Source organism: Dermacentor albipictus, chromosome 4 (assembly GCF_038994185.2).
Source record: "Dermacentor albipictus isolate Rhodes 1998 colony chromosome 4, USDA_Dalb.pri_finalv2, whole genome shotgun sequence".
Taxonomy (NCBI): Eukaryota; Metazoa; Arthropoda; class Arachnida; order Ixodida; family Ixodidae; genus Dermacentor; species Dermacentor albipictus.
Genome location: NC_091824.1, coordinates 81,033,343 through 81,041,366, shown reverse-complemented (window position 1 = coordinate 81,041,366; position 8,024 = coordinate 81,033,343). Strand labels below are relative to the sequence as shown.

At 47.3% G+C, this 8,024-nt stretch overlaps 1 protein-coding gene across 4 annotated transcripts in view; it reads left to right on the top strand.

Annotated features, from left to right (window-relative positions):
* Nucleotides 1-429: 429 nt before the first annotated feature.
* LOC135913342 (uncharacterized) overlaps nucleotides 430-8,024 on the top strand; it is a 181,335-nt gene continuing 173,740 nt past the window's right edge. For all 4 annotated transcript variants that reach the window (XR_010567972.1, XR_010567969.1, XR_010567971.1 and 1 more), the window contains exon 1: nucleotides 430-754. The gene's annotated coding sequence lies outside the window, so the exon portion shown is untranslated. The remainder of the gene's footprint in view (nucleotides 755-8,024) is intronic.

Genomic DNA, 8,024 nt, shown 5'->3' with positions numbered 1-8,024 from the left:
CAGCTCGGCCTGCCATTAAACAACCCGGTAATGCTGTCTTTCGGAGCGTCGGCGCATGGGCACTCACACAGGAATCTGTGCATCGCCCAAGAAAAATTAATTATTGAATGAAACCGATTTTATTGTTGACCGAATGATTCGTTTCCTCCCTCCTTTATTGCCTCGTTTATATCATACAGACTTTCTTTGTCTTGATTGAATGACAGTCTACTGAACCGTTTTTAACTTTCCTCACTTCACTTTATGCAACACAGTTATAGATTTTAATTTCATTACCTGAACACATAAGTGTGCCCGAGTCTTCCCAATCCCCGTGAGTGAGTATGCACTATACGCATCAAAGTCGTCGTCGTCATCGTCGTCGTCGTCATCATCATCATCATCATCATCATCATCATCATCATCATCATCATCATCATCATCAAAAGAGCAGTTGAGTTCGAACTCCAGTGCTGGAATAGCGCCTCGTTGTATATCTCTCATGTGCTCTACAATTGGTGACTGCGGACGTCTGGATCTACGCGAAACTTGTTCCTAGTAAAACGCGCCACACAAAAAGGAAGTGGAGCCAAGTCGAACACCGAGAACGAACGCCAGCAAGATCCGACCAACCCTGAAGCCTCTGAGCCCGCCTAAACCGCTGCGGTTGCCTCGAACGTCATACGCCTGCCAGAAGTTTGGGAGCGGAAGCCGACTGCGTGGTTCATCCAAGCGGAGGCCCGTTTCGAACTCTCGCTGATTACGTCACAGACCCGTAAGTACGACCCGTAAGTCGCTCCGGTGCAAGCGTAGCTGGGAATTTGACATTAAAATAGAGGGGAAACCAGTCCCAAAGGTTAACCAAATCAGAATCCTAGGACTTTTCATACAGGAAAACGGATATAATGATGGGACAATCAAAAATCTAGAGGGCTTTGCCACGCAAGCACTTGGCATATTTAGAAGGGTCGCGCTGAAAGGACGAGGCCTGAAGGAAAGAAGCTTGCTTAAACTAACCCAAGCATACGTAATAAGCCGCGTGTGCTATGCCACGCCTTTCTTAAACATCAGGTCAGAGGAGAGGAGGAAACTCGACTCGCTCATTCGACGGTGCATAAAGAGGGCCTTAGGCTTACCAATTACCACCTCCACAGAAAAACTCCTCTCTATGGGAGTGCACAATACCTGGGACGAAATAGCGGAGGCTGTCAGAATTTCGCAGCTTGAAAGATTAAGCCGAACGACCACGGGCAGAGCTATTCTCGATATGGTAGGCCTGCAAACAGACAGGGGACTACGAGGCAAGACAAACATCCCGCTGGACTGCCGAGAAAATATAATCATTCCTCCCCTCCCTCGTAACATGCATCCCATATTCCACACGGAGAGGAGGGAAAAAAGAGCAGAAGCACTAATCAAACGCTTTGATTCAATGAACAGCAAGTCAGTTGCGTACGTGGACGCGGCAAGTGGCAAGTCGGGTGCGGCGGTCGCCTCGGTGGTCGACGGCCGAGGTGCCCCCGTATCGGCCGCCACCATTAGAAGCCGCAACTCGGAAACGGCTGAAGAAGTTGCGATAGCGCTCGCTTGCGTGGGAACGGAAGCAAATTTCATAATTAGCGATAGCAAAACGGCCATCTGGAATTTTGGAAAGGGCAGGATTTCGCCCGAAGCGGCAAGGGTTCTGGCCAGTAGACGGCTGAACAGAAAAATTAGCCTAATTTGGACCCCTGCACACACGTCCGTTCCTGGCAACGAGGCGGCCCACGAGTTAGCCCGAGCTCTCTACTTCCGGGTGGCTGTGGAACCGCCCGACTGCCGGAACATGGACGAGCGTGTGCAAAATTATACGGAGATTGTCGAAAATTATCGGCTACGCAGGAGACTGGTGCCACCACCGGATAAAAGTCTAAACAATAGAGAGGCAGTCGCATGGCGGCGCCTGCAAGCTGGGAACTTCGTAAACCCGGTCTGGGCATACCATGTTATGCATGACAGAGAAACCGATAAGTGCAAACACTGTGGGGCGAGAGGGACCCTCGATCACATAATCTGGGAATGCGCTAGCTCACCAGGGGCTAAAGCAAACATAAATTGTAGAGAGGCCTGGGAAGCCCTGCTGCGGAGCGAGGACCCTACTCCACAGCAACACGCCATCCGCCTGGCGGAAGAAGCCGCGAAGAGTCAAGACCTCTTTGCTTGCTTCTAATCGCGGAGGTTCCGGCCCCCGTCCCCAAGGCCTGTGTGCCGGGGACGGGGAGTAGGGGCCTCCTTATCCGGCGGTACAATAAAGTTGCTATCATCATCATCAGTACCTCCTTATGGTCGACGCGCTTCCAGCTGCGGTCATCGTCGAGATTGCCGACTTTCTCCTTTAGTTCGCGCACACCTTCCCAGCGTCGCCTTATGATGCAATCAAAGCCGCTATCCTGGATGGTACAGCAACGCTGGAACGCTCACGTATACAGCAGCTACTCTCATTCGAACAGCTGGGCAATCAACACCCACGCCAGTTACTGCGCCAAATGCTTCACCTTCTCGGCCCACGCACTTCCACCATGTCCAACGCCCTCGTGCGTGAGCTATTTATTCAGCGCTACATCGCTCCAGGCTTTAGAGTAATGGTGGCAGTGCTATGTTAGGGTAATGGTAGGAATGGGAGTAACCGTAATTTTGACAGCACGCTGCCACCCATAAAGGTGCTGCAACAACATTGTAATGAGCTGCTAGACTGGTCATTTTGTATATGAAAGTCTAGGGAGGTCACATCCCACGTAGCAAGCTGGTGTCGTTGCGGCAGCTTGCGCACAGCAATCTTTACAGGGAAACGTATGCGGTAGGCGCTACGTGCTCCGCATTGCTATCACGAGCACCTTGTCGTGAAATGTGGAGTTCGGATGAATTTTTTGAGCTTGTTCTTTATTGAAACATATGTTGTTCTGTATGCTGTATGCGTTATTCCAAAGAATGTATGTACTGTTGACTGCAGTTTGCCGAGTGCTTGTAGCCTCTGCCTTACGGGGGCATGAACCATAGCATTTTTTGCTTGCTTACACGTGTATTAGTGCTTGTATGAGCCATTGATGTTTATAGGTTTCTGTCGATGGACGGGAAAGGATCCCGGGATCCTAGCCATATACTGCTTCACTGTAAAAGCAAGTAACTATGTTAAAAAAAAACGAGTTGGGTTGTTGTAGTTGTGCCGCTTGTTAGAATTTAGAGCAATTCTATATCGCAATATTTGCTTTTCGAAAGGTATTATTGACACGAACAAAAATATGAATCTGACGCATTGCTAAAGTAAAAACTATCGCACTTATCGAAACGGTAAATAGAAACGTACAAGTTTCGGCTTCGCACTACAATGGCGAAGGAAATAAACGAATTAAATAGTGGGGTTTTACGTGCCAAAACCATTTTCTGATTATGAGGCACGCCGTTGTGGAAGGACTCCGGAAATTTCGACCACCTGGGGTTCTTTAACGTGCACCTAATTCAAAGTACACGGGTGTTTTCGCATTTCGCCCCCATCGAAATGTGGCAGCCGTGAACAATGATGAAGGGTAAAATTCTTTAGCTCTAACAGCACAAAGTAGAAGCATATTTTTTTTCCAGTAGATAAAGCACTGTAGGGGGTTATCACAAGAAATAACAGAGAAAAATATCGTATTATAAAGAAAATTTGTGATTTCAAGAATGGCATCATACTTTAAACTTGCCAGAGAGATAGATAGATAGATAGATAGATAGATAGATAGATAGATAGATAGATAGATAGATAGATAGATAGATAGATAGATAGATAGATAGATAGATAGATAGATAGATAGATAGATAGATAGATAGATAGATAGATAGATAGATAGATAGATAGATAGATAGATAGATAGATAGATAGATAGATAGATAGATAGATAGATAGATAGATAGATAGATAGATAGATAGATAGATAGATAGATAGATAGATGACCAGCTGAAGAAGTTGGAAGCCTTCCATTTCTATTCGGCAAAAGGCGCAATAAGTGGTGACGATTACCTGAAAACAAAATGCTGACACACATGAAAAAAGTAAATATGGTAGGGTCTGCCAGGGACTCAGCTAGCGCTCTCTGTGAAGGCGGGCACATTTCGCCGTTGTAAACGGAGCTGAGTATTCCTCTGTCTCGCTGGCCGAGTCTCTTCGCGCCATATCTAAACCCTATGTATTGAAAGCAGGAGCGCTATAGCCAAGCCAGCGTGAAATTTCTGAAACAAATTGTAGACTTGTAGGCTTTGCTGATGAGCACAGGCTTCAGTTTGAGGGATTATACCTTCTACAATTAAGTGGGTTCTCTCTAACGTGACCACAACCCCTGAACACCGAACGAGATGCTAAAGTTGGCTCCTACTGCATCATAGAAGGCGCCACAACAGCGCCATCTATGCGCTCAACAGATTCATGATCGACTTACGGCTTCTTTCCTCTGTACAGCGATACCAATGTAAAGCGTCTATTTAGTATGGTCGCAGAGATATAAGCGATAATAACATGACATGTTTTCGCCACACGTGGTTTTATCAAGCGACCCCTATATTCCGAACTTCAAGATGTTTCGCGTCTAAAATAAAAAAAGAAGCTAAATGTGGATGATGTATCGTCACATTTAAGGGCTAAGTCAAAAAAATAAGTTATATAATTCACAGCCATTCCATTCTGCGAAAGAGGATGGGAGTGGAGTCGGAATGGGAGGAATTACGATGGGAGTGGAGTCGGTAGAGTGATCCAATCAAAAGTGGATACGCCTGGCGTTTGTGGACCGATCTTCGTCCCTATTACGTGTTGCCTGCCGTCGCCGCGCACATTCCCGCTTCTGTTATCGACGGTGTTGTTCGTACGCACGCTGTTCTTCCGCGGTGCTCACAGCACGCGGCCTACCTAGTGCACGGGTGGAAGGGAACTGAGCTAAGATTACGTGGTTTGCCTATGGAGCCCGTGACGTCAAACCACAACCCACGCTAAACAGTGTCTGTGCTATTTTTATTTTTTATTATGATACGTTTTTTTATCACAACATGTTTTGACACTTCTCGCGATTAAACGCAGCTGGGGCGTACCCGGCGATACCCTTCTGCTTTATGATTTAGCTCGTTTAGCTCTGGGGTGGCCGCTTTATTTTTTTGTCTACGCTCACAAACCGCCAGAACCTAGCATATAACAGCTCCGGTGTAATGACTTCTGTAGGCACACGGCCCGTATACTTAGAGGTTAGGTTGCGTAAAACAGAAAATCATTTGCGCAGAACATTGTGCCCGCCCTGCTGACGAACACGGTCCAAGAGTATTCCCTTGCATTCTAACCATCTTTTTTTGTGAAAGCTTGCCACTTTAGTGAAATATAAGATAATTGTTAATTTTTTTATTCTTCAAGGAAGAAGAGGTTTCTCCTCCTGAGGTATACGCATAAACGCCGACGCTCTCATCCAAAACTCGGGGAGCAGTGAATTCAACACAAGAACTGTATAATCTCATATTTAACCTCCTTTATGTACCCTCTCCCCTCTATAATATATACTTACTCTGAGGGTACTGTAAATAAAATAAATAAATAAATAAATAAATAAATAACACTGAAAACTCACCGCCGTAAATAGATAGATTGCGGATACCTTTACTTGGTATAAACGACTCGGGGGCTTTATATATGTAAATAATTTCTTTTCACCCAGTGTACGTGCAGTAGCATAAATGAAATATGGTGAGAAAAACAAACAATAAAAGATAAATACGAGGAGCCCGGTAGTCCAACTTCAACCTATTCAGTTTAGCCGCACATCACTAGGCAGTCTCAAATGAAGTCAGTAGCGATAGCGACGAGCTCACTCACGCTTACAAACGGAGAGACAGCAAATACAAGAAGACTCTGCTAGAGAAATCGATCTAAATGCAAGGAGTGTTCGTGAAGCTCAGTGTCATATGAAAGCACTCGGACAAGACTATTCTATACGTAAGTGCGTATACTCGCCGTGGTCGCCCAGGGCCTGAAGCGTTGCCCCGCTGAGCTCGAGGTCGGTGGTTCGATACTGGCTACATTTCTATGGGGGCGAAATGTAAGAACCGTGGCGTACTTAGATTTAGGTGCGCGTTAAAAAACCACCGGTGGTCAACATTAACCCATAGTCTTCCCGATTGTGTGCATGCCTCCTAATCAGATCTTGGCTTTGGCACGGTAAAACCATACAATACAATTTTTGCTTTTAGTTATTATGAGCGTAAAGGGTCGTTCTGAAAAGAAAATAACAACAAAATTGTGATGTCTCGTCGCGTATTAGGTAGAGTTCCACATTGAACAAATGTAAGGTCTTCTTACAAAAAAATAATGAGTGCCACCTATGGACGACCGCCGCATATATCTGTAAGGAACTCCGAAGGAGATATTACTTTCACAGCATTCCTGCCCACCACATAAGTCTGCCCACCTTAAACTCGAACACGCGCTCGTCACCTTTGCAGTTCATGTGAATTTTTCATGCTTTTCTTCTTTTTTTTTCGTCATGTCTCGGGATGGAATGTCTGACCTTATAACTATTTAGGTAAGGGCACCAAAGGCGGTAACTACAAATAAAAAGAACGTAGTCACTTCAGTATGTTTGCGTGATTTGAATGCGATAGATAGATAGATAGATAAACTTTATAAAAAGAATAATCAGAAAACCGCTAATGGTCGGGGCCCTTAGTCCAGGGCTCCGCTGGCTCTTGCCATCTTCTCCGCTCTCTTTATCAGCTTGAGCTGGTCGTCGAGGGCCGAGATGGACAGCAGTACCTCCCATTGCTCCCTCGTGGTGTTCGTGTCTAGGTGTTCTATGTTTTGTAGTGTGCACTCCCACGTAATGTGGTATAGGGTTGGCGTGGCCCCACACCATGGGCATTCGTCTGTGTAGGCTGTGGGGTGTATCCGATGTAATATGTGTAGGTTCGTGTAAGTGCCTGTCTGGAGCCTACGCCAGGCAGCGGCATCTTCTGTCTTTAGATTTCGATGGGGTGGTGGATATCGCAAGCGACGCCCTCTGTGGTAGTTAACGATGGCTGAATACTCGAGGTCGACAGGGTCCGGGTCTTCTGCAGCCGGCGTGATGAGTGCTCGGTTATGTACGAATCCTCGAGCTGCTCTGTCGGCCTGCAGGTTGCCCGTGATGCCAGTGTGGCCCGGTATCCAGATGATGGTTTGGGTGGTGAAGTCCTCAGGGTCCTCCTTAAGTATTCGTGCTAGGATTTGTGCTGCAGGTCTTCCAATTCTTCCCTGTAGGAAGTTGCGGCAGGCCTGCTGGGAGTCCGTAAGGATCGTCAGTGGTTGGTTTGCGCGTAGGCCCTCGCGGATGGCTAACGCGATGGCCATCTCTTCGGCTTCCGTGATCGTGCAGGGGCGGGTCGATGCAGCGGAGGTAACGTTGCCTCGGTGGTCGCATGCCACTGCCACTGCGCCCTTGTTGTTCGTCCCATACATGGCGGCGTCCGTAAAACGGGCCGTGGTATTGAACCTGAACGCTTTCTCCATGTACTGGGCCCTTGCTCTCCTCCTGCCGGAGTGTAGGTTAGGGTCCATGTTGCGTGGTATCGGGGCAACGTGAAACCTGTCCTGGACGTGACGAGGTATTAAGCAGGTTTCTTGGGTTCGTGTTGTTATTGCTGGGAACCCCAAGGTTTGTAGGACCTGCCGGCCCGTGTGAGTCCGCGCTAGTCTCTGTTGTTGCGAGACGTAATGGGCTTCTGTCAGTTCGCTGAGGGTGTTGTGCAACCCTAGCGCCAATAATTTTTCAGTCGATGTACTCATCGGCAGGCGGAGAGCGGTCTTGAATGCCATCCTCAAAAGTGTGTCGGCCTGCTTCGTCTCGGACTGTGTGAGGTGGTAGTAAGGCAGGCTGTATGTCATTCTGCTCACCACCAGACTACTGACCAGTCGGAGGGTGTCCCTTTCCTTCATTCCTCTGTTCTTGGATGTTACGCGGGAGATCATGCGTGATATCGCCTTGACACTGGTTTTGAGGAGTGTAAGGGTGTGTGTAGCGCG